Genomic DNA, 16,781 nt, shown 5'->3' with positions numbered 1-16,781 from the left:
TAAGTGCTCCCAGACTCTCTGAAGCATGTCTCACTACCACGGCATTCCTGGCTCAGCTTCAAGGATGGCACCCCAGCTCCCCTTTTCTCTGCCACTTCAAAACCAGAGCATATAGGGGCAAAGAAAGAAATCCTCAGGTGGATCCCACTGCATCACAATTGCTCACTGGAGACTCTCTCCACCTAACTGTAGGATCCTTAGGAACAGGCTGGCAAAGATGCTTAGGCTCTCTTTCTTTATTAGGCCCTGACCTTGGCCCACCTAGTACAGTTTAAGCTGGAATCCTGCTAGATCAGTTTACCAACAGCCCCTTGCCCTCAATAACTTATAGCTCTCAGGCTCCAACTTCAATATCTGATATGCCCAGCTGGTCACTCACCAGAATCCTCTTGAGCTGATCTAGCAGGAATTTTCTTACCCCTAGTAATTTTCGGTCCACTGACCCTCAAGCTGCTTTTTGGATATACCTTGTTGTGTTCAGAGCCTGATTTCTTTCTGTTAAATTGCAATCCCGCCCCCCACCCACCCATTGCAGTAGTTCCTTGAATAAAGTCTTCTTTGCTGTCTTAATGAGTCAGAGTAATTTTTTTATATGAAAAGGGCCAGCTTGACGTTATATCTTTAGGATCTAACATAGGACCTGAATTATGGTGGCTGCTTGTCTTGCTAATGGGTTTCAACCCTGGGCAAGTTCGCCATGGATTCAATGTGTCCAAAGAAAATGACAGCAAAACGTTCTCGGGGTGAAAGGGTTATACCCAACTTTATTTCCAGGTGGCAGGTCAGTCACTAAAATCCCATTCACTCAGAGTGAGTCTGCATGCAGCAAGCCGGTCTCTGCCTCTGGGCCCCTCTGTCCACACAGCTGTCCTCTGGGCCTCTGTCCTCGGTGTGGCCACCACTCCAGCCTCTGCTCTGCTCTCCTGCAGCCTTGCAGCCCTGCCATCGTGTCACACCCAGAGCACTGGGTGGAGCTCTTTATATAGAGTCAACAGCCATGTAATGCCCACAGGTGTGCAGTGAGCTAGTCAACCAGGGCCAGGTGAGAATCCTGGCCACAGGAACTCTCATTTTATCCACAGTGCTCAATTAATAATTTTTGAAAGGACAAAAGAATGAAAGAGCATAAAATAAGTAACTTGATTTAACCTTACAAAACCGATTAACTTGCCCACAGACCAGTGTTCAAATTCCTGTTCTGATACTAACCAGCTATGAGATCACGGATAAGCTACTGAACTTTCTTGGTTTCAGCTTCCTCAGCTACAAAGAGTGAGCATTATATGACCTATTTTATAGAGTCATTTTGAGGAGCAAGAGTGATAATGGGAAGGGTCAGACGCTAGGTATGTGATTGATACATGATTATCATTGTTGTTGTTCTTAGTAGTAATAATGGCAAAATGATCACCTAGCCTGGGGCATGTAGGAAAGGTGCAATTCCATCTAGAACTTCTCTACTTGCTCCAAGGCTTTGCCATTCTGTTATGGACTAAATTGTGTCCCTGCAAATTCATATGTTGAAGACTTAACTCCCAATGTGACTATATTTGGAGTGAGGCCATTAAAGAAGTAATTAGAGTTAATGAGGTCATAAGGATGGGAGGCTAATCTGACAGGAATGATGTCCTTATAAGAAGAGGAAAAGACACTAGAGATCTTTCCCCATGCTCGCCAGGTGAAAGGCCACGTGGGGACGTAGTGAGAAGGCTGTCTCCAAGTTACAAAGAGAGGCCTCATCATACACTAACCTTGGCGCCCTGCTTTTGGACTCCCACCTTCCAGAACCATGAGAAAATAAATGTCTGTCATTTAAACTTCTAGTCTGTGGTGTTCTGCTATGGCAATGCCAGCAGACTAATACGCACTTAGCTCCCTGCTACATATACAACCCCCTTCCTCCTTTTACACTGTAATTTCTCCACCCATCCTTGTATTCTTACTAATTCAATGTGATTTTTAGCATTTCCATCCAAGCCTTTATATACTCTTTTTCCAGAATTTGGATCTTCAAAGACTATGATTATCTTTTCATCAAACTATCTTCCAAGTGAAAATTGATATTCAGTATTTTGAGTTTATAATTTTATGTGATAAAGGCACTAATTCATTTTGTAAACAAGGCCTAGAATGATTAGAAAAATTACAGAGAAATGACACTGACTGGGAAGGCTTCATGGACAAGTTATACCATGTGTTAAGAAGGGAGCAAAGTCTTATTACTTTGGCTGAAGAGAAGGTGGAAGTCTGCAATTTTTGAGGCACTGAGCCCATTAAGCTTGCGATTCAACTTTAAAAAGGGTAAATCCCTTTCCATGACACCATTTGGGTTAGCAGATGTTCCAGTTATTTATTGCCTAACAAACCACCACATAATTTAATGTCTTAAAATAACAATGATTATTTATTTTGCCCATGATGCTGAATTCCGGCCAGGGCTTGGCAGGGACAGTGCATATCTCTTCTGCATGATGAGAGCTGGGATACATCTACAGGGTGCTGGAGGAGCCAGTTCCAAAGTGGCGCACTCACCTGCTGGTGAGTCTGGTTGTGCAGCCCGGGTGAATAAATGCTTGATGGGTCAGGGCCTCAGTTTCCCTCCATGTGGGCCACCCCATAGAATGCTTGGGCTTCCTCACAGCATGGTAGCTGGGTTCCAAAAACAATGTCTTCAGAGACAGAAGGGAATGGAATCTGCCAGTCTAGAAGTTGCCAGTTTTCAAGGACTGGACCTGAAAACTGGCACAGTGTCACTTTGCCTTAAAATCCATCAGTCAAGTTGTCATGAAGCCCAGATTCTAGGGGGGGCCCTTAGATCCCACCTCTTGATGGGAGGCCTGTCAGAGGATTTTGAACCCATGTTTTAGATCTGGCCCAGCAGATGCTATAAATCAGAGGTTCTTCAGCCCTGACTATATCTCAGAAATATTTTGAAGTTAAAAATAAAATACCACTGCTTCTGGCTACCTCAAGAGATTCTGGTTTAATTGGGCTAGGAAAGTTCCTGGGAATCTGTATTTAAAACAACTTCTAGGCCATTTCAACATGCAAACAGGCCTGTGGGCCAAAGTTCCTGTGTCCAGGAATTGGGGAGAATGAGCCATGAGTCTAAGGGCGACAATGAGGCTCCTTCCACCATCTGGAGACTGATGGATGCAAACACAGCTAAAGAAGTTTGCTCAAAGTTGTCCCAACACCACTGCCTGCAAGATGAATTGCTTCCAAATGAGTGTAGGGGAAAAACTTTCACGTAAATGGACCTGCCGTCATCACATACACTTTTTCTCATATTCCATTTTACCTGTGGTTTGTAAATATTACAAAAAAAATCAATAATACTGCCAGATTGCCATAATCTAATTTGTCTTTTCTGATTGTATGAAGAATGAGTAGATGTTTGGCATCATATTTCCAGACCTTAGAGAGCAATGTTAAACATTTACAGTGCACTTAATCATCTGTCAGAAATGTACAAAGGCATAATGTCTCATTAATAATTATTAAATCATTGAGTCGCACAGAAGGAGATGTTCCCTTCTTTACTTACATAATGACGAGGAGCCAGTGAAACAGGTCATTTGTGGTGCATGGCTGGCGCATCTGACAGTGGAAAGCTGCTTGAGGAAATTAATAAAAAATCTTATTGAGAGATAGGCTTTTGGAAAGGAAGAAAAATGCATATGGATTGTTGCAATATTCGGCCCAGGTGAATAAATGCTTCCTCCCCCTTAGTCAGGTCAAAATTCAGTCAGGTAATTGCTAGGAAAGAAGACATGTGAAAGGAAATGATCTGATTTGCTTTGGGAGGCTAGATAACTTATTTCAAAATGCCCAGCTTTGGGCTTTTATTCATAAGTATGTGTATCATTTCATGAATAGAAGAAATACATATTTTGATTTGGAATGAGGCTGGTATGGAAGATGCAATCTGAATTTTTCAGGACTTCGGTTTTATTTCTAATGCTGCTCATGAGGCTTTTTTATTTTATAAGAACTTTTAATATCAGGCAATGTCATTTTAGCAACATATAATACAAGAATTGAATTACATCTGTTGTAGATTCTATCCTATCCTCTCCCCATCACCCAATATTCAGCTGAGAGAATTTAAAGTTTTAGCCTTAAAAACATTTGCAGGCTATATTTGTCTTTAGAGCAGCTGAAATGACATCAACTCTTAGTTTTCATTTTCAACCTTAAACTTTTTTCATTCTGGCTAAAAGTGAAGCTTCCCAATCTATATAGATGACACTTGCATAGTCCAGTTAACCAAGGTGGAGCCTCACATTTGTGTAGAATTGGTATGAGTATAACATGCAGTCAGTTTTGGCCTGGTGTGACATTCTGTGCCACTAGCATTCCTTTAGTTAAACTTTGGAGTTTTCACAACATGCTCCTTACTAATGCCTGGGCTGGTCTTTGGCAAAAGTATTAAATATACAGTATTTGCATTTGTTGTTCATCCATCCAGTTCTGGGTCAATAACAGTAACCACATCCTTTCCTGCTATCAGTTGTCACACTGCATGGTTGTTAAACACAGCCTTGACCATAGAACTTTTAACCATTGTTAGTTAAAGCTCTTGTTAGCTGACACTAATGGGAAAAATCATCCAAACGTCTTATTTGCCTTATCACATCTCACTTAGGCTTTGGAAGGAGGAGCACATTTTAAAAGCCTCTTAAAATTTGGTAAGATTGACTTTTATGTTAATATGCCTGAACAAATTAATAAATTTGTGTCCCTCCCTTGTCCACAAATGATTCAAAGCATTTATAAGCATACATTCAATTTTTTAAAACACCATTGAGAAAAGTAAACGAGAAACAGGAAGAAAATTACTGGTGGAAATATGAAAAGGAGCCAGGAAAAAAGCCAAATCAAAAATTCAGACCACAGAGTGTGGTTGCTCTTGTAACAGATGGGTCTCTAATTGCTCTGGAAGTATTCTAGAAACTAAATGAGAAGGGACATTTGATTGGTTATGCTATTCAGAGTTCATGAAATTAAAAACAAACCCATCTCTTGGAGATGCACAGTTCATTTTTCTACTATGGTAAGAATAATATTCCTTCTGAGATTCTCCCTAAGAGCACTTTATAATGCAAAAGTGTCTTCAGCCTCCTCAGTGTAGATAGCTGGGCTTCCATGGGGTGTCTCTGCCTGTGTGTCTCAGTGTAGACTGATGACATCACATCATAACCCAAGTCAGTAAAAGCCTTTCAGTGGGAGGAGAGTAGAGAAGGGAAAAGGGGTCCATGATTGTCTCAGTTCACAAATTTCTGCTGGTCTAGCTTAATTCAGGAGTAGATTTCAGAATATTTGGATGGAAGGATATAAAGGCTAGATCTCACATACCCTCCAAAACAATTTTCTTTTCTCTAAATTGAGCTTTGGATAAGTACCAAAAAGCAGCTTAGTGTTACACTTCCAGGCAATGCTAGGGTGTGTGCATTTCATGTCACCAATTAAATGTGGAACCAGACGCCCCAGCACAGAGTGGCTGGGGGTAAGGCTGACATGCACTGTGAAAGCTGAGGCGCTAGGGGGCACCTACCTGAATCGACATTTGTCTGCTCTGCTAGGAGGCCAGCTGAGAATGTCTGTGTTAAGGCATAGGGCTGGATCATATTTTTCAGTTTCTGAGCAGTTTGCGATTACTGTCTCAGGAACATGAGACTCAGAGTTGATGCACTGACAATAATAATCAAGGTGAGCCTTTGATAAAAGCAGAAGGAGTAAGATGGTTGATTTGTGCAGATTCCAAGATTCATCTAAATGGAGCATTCTAACAAAGGAATGGATTCACCTGTCCTTTTATTTATGCAGTATGTATCCTTTGAGCCCTAACATGGTAAGCACTGGGCTAGGTATTGGGCATGACAGCAGGAAGAAACCATATGGCTTAGTTCTATTTTTTTCATTCTCATCTTCCAGACAGACTGATGTTCCTGTGCCTTCCACAGGAAGGTTTTGGGGCTCATAATTTATTTTCCAGATCTCAGCATCAATGATCTTCAGAGAATAGACAGCCAAGCCTACTCATATAACCATATAAAGGCTTTAATTCTATGTTCTGTTAATGGCAGGGCTGCTAATGTCAGGAAGAGCATTGTTTTCATTTTCTTGTTTTAAAATCAACTATTAGCAATTACTGTTAGCAAGGCAGATATGATAGGGTCATTCTAATTTTGCCACTATGATTCCCAACTATGATAATTGTTGGGAAGCCATAGTTTTATGCTGAATGATTTGAGACCTAATTACTGAATCTGAAGGGCTGTTTTTTTAGATGTCAGTAATGGTAGAAAAAGATCCTTTACTCTTAAGGGCCAGCAGGGAATGAGCAGTACAAAATGTTCTCATTAAAATTTCCCTTCTCTTTTTAAAACAGGTGATCAAAGACATCCCAGTGTTCCCATCATTTTAGGAGATGTATACATAGATGAAGAACAGCACCTAGGAAGACTCAGATCTTTACAATGACGTATGGAAGTCCACAGAGCAGGAGAAAATTCAAGCTGGAAGGCAATGTCTAAGCCAACCTCCTCATTTTGCTGATGAGGAAATTGTTTAGGATGGGGCATTACTTATAAATATCTCAAAGTTAACGGCAGAGCAAGTACTGAATTAGGTGCACATCCTTTAGAATCTAGTGCCCTGTTAGTGGTGTCTAGTAGGTTCTGCTTGCCCCATTCCTCCTTGCTCCCCAAATATCCACTTTATTGTGGCCATAATGTGCCCAGCCCCAGGGCCATAAATGGGGACTAACGTGGAAATCATGTTCCCCTTTGCTGTGTTCAGCCCCAGGGCCACGAATGGTGACTATCATGGGGATCATGCTCCCCTTTGCTAGCAGATCTGCTCTGGACTGTGATACGTAAAAGGAACTTTGCTGGTGTCTTTTGGAAAAGTTTTGTCTCCCTGACAAGAGGAAGGCACTTGAGAATACATCCCCTTTGCTGATACCTCCATTGCTTTCTCCTTTCCACACTGTCAGGGGATGACACAAGGCCTAGAGCTGTGACAGCTCCCCTTGTGATGTAAGAGGATATTGTTGCCATTGCATTGAAGTTGGCAGACTGGAAAGAGAAATGTCTCCTCCTTGTTGATATCATTGATCTTCTGAGCAAACCTGTGTCTGACTACATCTTCCCAGGAGGTTAGCAAATTCTTCTTTGATTTAAGCCAGGCAGGGTGGTGCCTGGTATATTTAACAATAAACAAGGGGCCATGTAATTGGACAGCAGTGAATGAGACTGGGTATAGGAGGAGATGAAGTTGGGTGGGAAGGGAAGACCAGCTCAGGCGGGGTTTGTGGTATGGTAAGGACTTGTACCTTTTACTCTGTGAACAGGAAGCAATTGCAGAGTTGCGAGCAAAGCGTGATGTGCCCAGACTTATGTGTAACTTAATCACCATGTTAAGAATAGACTGTAGGAAGTCAAAGGCAGAACCAGGGAGATCTGCTGGGACTCTGGTGCCACAATCCAGGGGAAGGATGGTAACAGCTCAGACCAGGTAGTAGTGCAAAACTGGAAAAAAATCATCAGATTCTGGATACAGCCTAAAGGTAAAGCATATTTCCCTTCCTTTCCCTTGCCTTCCCTTCCCTTCCCTTGCCTCCCCTCCCCTCTCCTCTCTTCTTTCCTTTCCTTTTTCTTTTTTCCTTCAGGAAAGGCAGACTGCCACATGCAGCACTCTGGAGTCTTGGAAACTTGAGTGCCTTACGTTCTCCTACAAATGGACCTTGAGAGCTTGTTTGGAAGTCTTAGCCGGGGAGCATAACTGCTCATATATACATGCCTAACCAAAGAATAGTCCTCCTCCTTTGGGGAAGGCTGTCCTCTTGAACTGAGTGTGCAGCTTTGGAGGGAGGCTCATGGAGCTGCAAAGAAGGAAGGGGGCACTTAGCCAGCCAGACCAGCCAAACCGACCCTGGAGACCAATGGGAGACAGATGTCACAGCCAGCTTGCCTTCACATCCAGAACATTTCTTGACATCATAAGAAGATATATGAGATAAAGAAAGAATGAGATGGAGAGAGAGAGAGAGAGAGAGAGAGAGAGAGAGAGAGAGAGAGAGACTGAGAGAAAGGGAAACCTAAGATGCGTAGGATTTTTGGCCTGAACAACAGGAGGGATGAAGTTGCCATGAATTAGACCACAGGAGGAGCAGTTTTGTGGGGTCGATCAGAAATTCTATGCTGGGCATGTTAAGTTTGAGATGCCTATTAGACTTATAAGTAGAGATGTTAGATTGGCTGTCAGATCTTGAAGTATGGAGTTCAGGAGAGGAGTCCATGCTAGAGATGATGCAAATTTGGATATTTTTAACACATTGATTGTATTTACAGCCATAGGACTATCTGTGATCTGCAAGGGGAGGAGTATGGATAGAAGAGAGACCCTGAGACTGAACTCCAGAGTACTCGAACATTTAGAAGTGAGGAGAAACTGGAGACTGAGAATGAGCAACCAGAAAGGTAGGAGGAAAATGCAGAGGGTGGGTGATCCTGGAGACCAAACGGAGAAAGTGCTCAAGGAGGAAGGAGGAGTCATCTGTGCCAGGAAAGTCGAGTCATACCGGCTAACTCGCCATTCCAAGGTACTGGGAGACCCAGGATCTCCTGCCAATATTTTCCAGTGGTGTTGGATGGGACAAGATGGTTGCATTTCTCCAAGTCACCTCTGACCTCAAGGTCTGCTTGTTGGGAGTTCTTAATCTCCACTTGGCATTTTGACTCCTCTGTGTGCTGCCCCATTTTGCTACCACGTCACTATACTGGAGGCCTCCTGACGGTCCCTTCCTCATGGCTCACCAACTCCAGGCTGCATGTGTGATAGGAAGACTTAGGGGCCTCTGGGGAGGTGATATCACAGGGCAGCACAACTTAGAATGGAATGAATCAGCTGGAATAGGTTAGTTTATGCTGTGGTAACATCAACCCCAAATATCAGTGTCTTAAAACAACAAATAAAACTCATCAAATGGTCTATCACTACATGTACATTTTATACATTTCATTATTATGTACATCTTGTCAAAAAAAATAACTGCAAACAAATATTGGCCTCTATTTAGCAGTAAGCATACTGCAGTATACAGGGATGACAGTACTGCAACTTTGAAATGCATCCAAAAAATAAATGGATTGATAAGTGGACAGAGGAATGAAAGGATAGGTAGATATGTGATAAAGCAAATATAGCAAAATGTTAATTGTAGGATCTTTGTGGTTGGGTACAGAGATTGACTGTAAAATTGTTCTCATTTCTAAATGTCTGAGAATTTCCACAATAGAATTCTGGGAAAACAACTCTAGCTCATGTTATGCATCGTGATGGGGTTCTGCTCATCAGGGATAGTCATGGGTATAAGCTGGAGTGGCCACCACCTCAAAGGTTTTGGGTCACTGCAGCAGAGGGGAAGAGAACTGGATCAGGGGAAGTGACTCATGTCTTTTTAGGGAGAACTAATCATATGGCTCCACTTAATTACAGGGGTCTGGAAAGTACACCTCAACCATGTGCCCAGAAATGCAAGTATTGGAAATATTGGATGATCAACACTAATGACTTCTACATGACTGTCTAGATGCCCTCGTTCTTTAAAGCACTTAGCCATTTCCACTTCTGGGGAATTGCTACCAGCAGTATTTTCTATCCTGATTTCAGCTTCTTGCTGTGTTTTGAGGCCCTCTTTTTCCTCACCCATTCCCTGCCTGGCACACATCTTTCTTGCACAAGACACTTAAATCTCTGTAGCTTCAGTTCTTCCAGGCTATGCCTACAGGGCCTCAAGTCCCTGTGAAAGTTGTCCATGAAGCTTGTTTTACTTAATTAATTTTCCCTGAGAAGAATTTAACAGTTGCTCTCAGAGTAATGACCATCTCCCATTTCCCTGCTTGATCAGAGTGCCTGTAGCTGGGAGAAACTGGGAGTGCATTCTGCCTCTGTACCTTGTGACGGCAATCTGTGTCACTGGCATGATGGCTAAGAGCATAAAGTCTGCAGACACACTGCCTGGTTTAAGCCCATCTCCCCCATGTCCTGGTCTCTATGACAGTAATACAGGGCTCTTCAAACTTGTTTGATTTTGGATATATTTTCCCTTATTTAAGCATTTATTTCCAAACACTTATAAGCTTTCTGGACATCTAGTAAAAGTTAGTTTTTTTTTTTTGTTAAGCCTATATTTTAATAATATTTGAAGACAATTCAGATTAAGCAAGAGCAGAGTGCCACTGTTTGCCTTTAATTTGGGGGTGGGACAGGGATATTCTCTACATATATTTTTTTTAACTTTGCACTATCTGTAGATAATAGTTTGCATTTTGGTTATTTGGTGCCCTGGATACTTTCAGGAAGAATGAAGGAAATATTCAGCGGAGTAAGTTGGGTGTAGGATCTGAAGTTTTCAGTGATGAAAACAAGAAAAATGTATAACATTGTAGCTTGACCGTGGAAGATGAAGGTTGCATGTTTCTAATGTGTGTTTCCATCTTTGTGATAAGATGTTTTAATTTCTTAAACATTAAAAAAATGATTCTGATCCTTCTGTGTGCATCACAATCCTCATCTTCAAAATGTGGATGCTAAGAATATTACCTCTTAAGGCTGTGAGATTAACTGAGCTGCTTAGCTTACTAAGTGCTCCGTATGGGCTGCTGTTTTTATTAGTAGCAGTAGGTGACCTGGGGCAGACAGCTTACTCCTTCGGAAATGCTTTGCTTTTCCCACTTGTAAAACAAACTCCTGATGACACCAGCCACTGCATAAGACTGCTTCTTGTTAATCACTTATTCTGCTCACGGCACTGCTGGGAGAGTTGCATGAACAATACAGGTTGAGATTCTGTTCTAATCATAACCCCTCAGAGAGCAGGGACTCTTCATTATGTGCACTGCTCATAGTTGAGGTGGGCTACTGCTGGATAAAGACTTGATAATGAAGATGACTTAAGTGTTGGGCTTAGATATCCCTTTTCCCCAGGGTCTTGTGAATTCATTTTGAAATTAGGAATGACTAAAATGTTTGGAAGTTTAAAAAAGATGACAATTATGCAGTTACAGAGGTTGTTATGCCTAATTAAAGAGACCAATATAGAATTATTTATTTATTTATTATGTTAAGGTATTATTGATATACACTCTTATGAAGGTTTCACATGAAAAAACGGTGTGGTTACTACATTCACCCCTGTTATTGTGTCCCCCCCATACGGCATTGCAGTCACTGCTGATCAGTGTAGTAAGATGCCACAGAGTCACTATTTACCTTCTCTGTGCTACACTGTCTACCCCATGAACCCCCCAACACCATGTGTGCCAATCATAATACTCCTAAATCCCCATCTCCCTCCCTCCCCACCCGCCTTCCCCACCCCTCCCCTTTGGTAACTGCTAGTTCCTTCTTGGAGTCTATAAGTCTGTTGCTGTTTTGTTCCTTCAGTTTTGCTTCATTGTTACACTCCACAAATGAAGGAAATAATTTGGTATTTGTTTTTCTCTGCCTGGCTTATTTCACTGAGCATAATATCATCCAGCTCCATCCATGTTGTTGCAAATTGTAGAATTTGTTTCCTTCTCATGGCTGAGTAGTATTCCATTGTATAGGTGTACCACATCGTCTTTATCCATTCTTCTACTGATGGACACTTAGGTTGCTTCCATATCTTAGCTATTGTAAATAGTACTGCAATAAACATAGGGGTGCATATGTCTTTTTGAATCTCAGAAATTATATTCTTTGGGTAAATTCCTACGAGTGGGATTCCCTGGTCAAATAGCATTTCTATTTTTAGTTTTTTGAGGAACCTCCGTATTGCTTTCCACAATGGTTGAATTAGCTTACATTCCCACCAGCAGTGTAGGAGGGTTCCCCCTTCTCCACATCCTCGCCAGCATTTGTTGTTCTTAATCTTTTCGATACTGGCCATCCTAACTGGTGTGAGGTGATATCTCATTGTGGTTTTAATTTGAATTTTCCTGATAATTAGTGATGTACAGCATTTTTTCATGTGCCTGTTGGCCATCTGAATTTCTTCTTTGGAGAAGTGTCTGTTCATATCCTCCACCCATTTTTTAATCAGGTTATTTGCTTTTTGGATGTTGAAGCATGTGAGTTCTTCATATATTTTAGATGTTAACCCCTTGTCAGATATGTCATTTACAAATATATTCTCCCATAATATAGGATGCCTTTTTGTTCTGTTGATGGTGTCCTTTGCTATACAGAAGGTTTTAAGTTTGATGTAGTTCCATATGTTCATTTTTGCTTTTGTTTCCCTTGCTTGAGGAGATGCATTCAGAAAAAAGTTGCCCATGTTTATATTCAGGAGGTTTTTGCCTATGTTATCTTCTAAGAGTTTTATGGTTTCATGACTTATATTCAGGTCTTTGATCCATTTTGAGTTTACTTTTGTGTGTGGGGATAGACAATATTCCAGATTCATTTTCTTGCATGTAGCCTTCCAGTTCTGCCAACACCAGTTGTTGAAGAGACTGTCATTTCCCCTTTATGTCCATGGCTCCTTTATCATATATTAATTGACCATGTATGGTTGGGTTTATATCTGGGCTCTCTAGTCTGTCCCACTGGTCTATGGGTCTGTTCTTGTACCAGTACCAAAATGTCTTGATTACTGTGGCTTTGTAGTAGAGCTTAAAGTTGGGAGCGTAATCCCCCCAGCTTTACTCTTTGTTCTCAGGATTGCTTTGGCTATCTGGGGTCTTTTATGGTTCCATATGAATTTTAGAATTATTTTCTCTAGTTGGTTGAAGAATGTTGTTGATATTTTGATAGGGATTGCATTGAATCTGTAGATTGCATTAGGCAGGATGGCTATTTTGACAATATTGATTCTTCCTATCCATGAGCATGGGATGTGTTTCTATTTATTGATATCTTCTTTAATTTCTCTCATGAGCATCTTGTAGTTTTCAGCGTACAGGTCTTTCACTTTCTGCATTAGATTTATTCCTAGGTATTTCATTATTTTTGATACAATTGTGAATGGAATTTTTTTCCTGATTTCACTTTCTGTTAGTTTATTATTAGTGTATAGGAGTGCAACAGATTTCTGTGTATTAATTTTGTATCCTGCAACATTGCTGAATTCAGATATTAGATCTAGTAGTTTTGGAGTGGATTCTTTAGGGTTTTTTATGTACAATATCATGTGATCTGCAAACAGGGACAGTTTAACTTCTTCCTTGCCAATATGGATGCCTTTTATTTCTTTGTGTTGTCTGATTGCTGTGGCAGGGACTTCCAGTACTATGTTGAATAAAAGTGGGGAGAGTGGACATGCTTGTCTTGTTCCTGATCTTAAAGGAAAAGCTTTCAGCTTCTCACTGTTAAGTATGATGTTGGCTGTGGGTTTGTCAAATATGGCCTTTATTATGTTGAGCTACTTGCCCTCTATACCCATTTTCTTGAGAGTTTTTGTCGTGAATGGATGTTGAATTTTGTTGAATGCTTTTCCAGCATCTATGGAGATGATCATGTGGTTTTTGTTCTTCTTTTTGTTTTTCAGAATTTTTCACCTTTCCTAAAGTATATTTCCTTTTGGTAAATAAAAGCTCTTGGTCTTACTCTTGGAGATTCTGTTTTGCCATCTGGTGCTGGGTGAGGAAATACCCCACAACTGGTGGGGTATCTCTTGTGTGGGAATCTCCTGGCTGTCTCAAGGGCTATGCTGAGGTTCAGGAGATTAGAAACCACTTCTGGCATTTCCATTAGGAAAGTTCATGACCTTAGGTGTATTTATCAGCTTTTTTGTGCCTCAGTTTCCCCACATACAAAATGTCATGGGGTCCTTGTGTAGGCTTAGTCATTCCCAATTCCTTAGTGCTATCCAATCATTGAAGAGCACAATCCTACATTGCATGATGCTCTGGTGATTAGTGGGGTTGGAAAGCTAAGACAGGCAGATTACCTGGAGAGATGGAAATTCCAGCTGCTTGTGGAAAACAATAATTCATGTCCGGCTGAGCTGGGTGGGCAGTCTGAAAGAATTCCTAACAGCGAGAGGGTTTCGAAAGAGGTAAGGATTACACAGAACTTACTGCTCAGGAGAAAGGACAGGTAGACAAAATTCAGGTGCACTCTGTCCAGCAGGTTGAGAACTTAACTGATCTTCAGGTGCTCCATCCCCCTGGCTGGCTACACAGCTCCAAGGCTCCCCACCACAATACACAGCCTGCTGTGTTTTCCTCCCGGCTAGCATGCACCTGGCTTGCAAACCAATAGCCCCTGCTCTGGTGTCAGGCCAGCCACAGGGAAGCCCCGCCTACAGCAGCTACAAACACAAAGCAGAGAGGCTTACACCTGTGTGTTCAGCCCACTGGTTCTGGCAGTAGAGACAGGCATAATAGCTGGGAAATAGGAAACAGCTCTTTCCTCCCCCCAGGCACCAGCACGACTCTCTTGCAACCCCTGACATCACTCTAGGGTCTGAGCAGCTCCAGAGAGTAGAGCTTCTGGGCACAAGAAGGTGCCACATACAAACATGAGATGCCAGGGGAACCTGATTCAAAGCAAAATCTCAACACCAGAGAAAGGACCGAGTGAGACTGAATTAATAAATCTTCTTGAAAGAGATTTCAAAATAAAAATCATAAACATATAGATATGTGTGTACCACTGTGCTGGTATTGAAATTGGTTTGGGGGAAAGGGGAAGTCATGGAGGAGTGCATCTGGGCAGAGTTAGGAAGGATAGGCAGACATTCCCTGGGCATAGCTGGTGGGAAATAAGCAGAATAAAACATATTCCTTAGGAACTTCATGCAGTCAGGATTCACTGGACTAGTAAGGGTGGTGAATAAAATTAATTTCCTGTGCTCGCTTCGGCAGCACATATACTAAAATTGGAACGATACAGAGAAGATTAGCATGGCCCCTGCGCAAGGATGACACGCAAATTCGTGAAGCGTTCCATATTTTGGAACTCAACCAAGAATTTGGAGAAGTGCAAATTGTAGCGCTCCAAAGTCTTACAACTACAGACTATTTACTGTTAAAAGAACATATGGCATGTGAACAGTCCCCAGGAATGGGTTGTTTTAATTTGTCTGATTTCTCTCAGACTGTTCAAGTTCAGTTGGACAATATCCACCATATCATAGATAAGTTTTCACAAATGCCTAAGGTGCCTAAATGGTTTTCTTGGTTTCACTGGAGATGGCTGGTAATTACAGATATGCTTTGGTTATGTAACTATACTCCTATTATGTTAATGTGTGTGCGTAATTTAAGTAGTAGCTTAAAACCTATATATGCTGAAGTTACTCTACAAGAAGATATGTCAAAGAAATAATCAATCTTCCCATGTTTTCTTCCGCTTGCTACTTCTATAGCTTTTCTTCTTCCTTCCTAATTACAACCCTTAAATAGAATTCGTGCCTCATATCAAATTTACCGAGTATCATAAATCTTCCAAGTGGTAAAGATACCTCAAGACAAATGCTGGGCATAGAAGCCACAGGACATAAATATGCAAAGAAGTAAAAAGCTAACCTTTTCTAACAATAAGGCTTCTCTCTCACTTACCAACTTCACATTTCCCTGTATGGCCCCGGAAGATGACTGGTTAGCCAGAGACGGGTAAGATTCCTCAAGGGAGGAACAACCTAAGACAGGCACAGTCACAGGGGGGCCATCAGGTGAGAAATTGGGGATCAACAGAGGTGAGGCTTAGAACCTCACCCCCCCTGTTCTGAGAGAAATCTTCTGCATACGTGGATGTTTTATTGCCCTTGTCTAGCTTGGATTAACACATAGTCTACAGGCACACACCTGATCATCTACATTTGCTCTCTTACAACACTAAACTATGTTTTCTACCTTTATCTTGTATCTACCTACCACTTCAGCATTTTATTAAAAATAATAATAATAAAGAGAGAAATGTGGTATCCACATATAAATCAAGAAAAAAAAATTAATTTCCTCTTTCTCCAGGGTAGGAGATTCCACTTGTTCACATCAATGGATTTCCTTAGCTAATGTCTCTCTAACACCTTTATGGATCAGATACAGAACTAATCTATTTTCTCATTTGCTTAAAAGGAAGAAAAATATTATAAATATATAAAATGAGTAGCCCTGACAGCATCCAAGCTCTCTTTGTTTTGTTCCTAAAGCTGAAATTCACATACTTCATCAATATTACCCTTTCAAGTTTGTTTGGGTTCTGAGTGTATGGAGTACTCAGTCTTGAAAGACTAATTGCTTTGATTACTTCAGGGAGGATTTGACTACACGTTTTTGTTTTCTTTTGTTTTTATTTTGTTAAAGTATATATAACATAAATTTGCCATCTTAACCATTTCTAAGTGCGCAGTTCAACAGCATTAAATACATTTACGTTGCTGTGCAACCATCACCACCATCCATCTCCGTAACTCTTTTTGTCTTTGAAGAGGGAAACTACACCTATTGAACACTAACTCCCAATTTTCCTTCCTCCCAGCACCTGGCAACCTCCACAAGGCTTTCTATCTTTGTGATTTTGGTTACTTTTAGTACCTTATAGAAATGAGATCTGTGGGACAAATGGCAGAATTTCCAGAATCTGGGCTAATCCATTTACATATCAATGGATAGGTTCAGAGCCTCTGATTGATCTGGGCAAGGGGTAGAGAGAAAAGAGCCATTCTCTCCTCCCCTCCATTCTGGTACCTAACTGGTCTGGCATTTGCAGGTAGGGAAGGAAAGTGCACACCTCTGCAGGAGGGGATGGATAGATGGGAGTCTGGCTCATGACTGTAAGGA

The 16,781-nt window shown here is 41.3% G+C and overlaps 1 non-coding gene across 1 annotated transcript; it reads left to right on the top strand.

Moving 5' to 3' along the window:
• The first annotated feature begins 14,845 nt into the window (after nt 1–14,845).
• On the top strand, nt 14,846–14,952 carry LOC118913024 (U6 spliceosomal RNA). Its single transcript, XR_005025049.2, has one exon. It is a non-coding gene; the product is annotated as a U6 spliceosomal RNA (small nuclear RNA).
• Nucleotides 14,953–16,781: the final 1,829 nt, after the last annotated feature.

Source organism: Manis pentadactyla, chromosome 8 (genome assembly GCF_030020395.1).
Source record: "Manis pentadactyla isolate mManPen7 chromosome 8, mManPen7.hap1, whole genome shotgun sequence".
Classification (NCBI taxonomy): Eukaryota; Metazoa; Chordata; class Mammalia; order Pholidota; family Manidae; genus Manis; species Manis pentadactyla.
The sequence above is the reverse complement of the archived record's forward strand: the minus strand, read 5'-3'. Positions and strand labels throughout refer to the sequence as shown.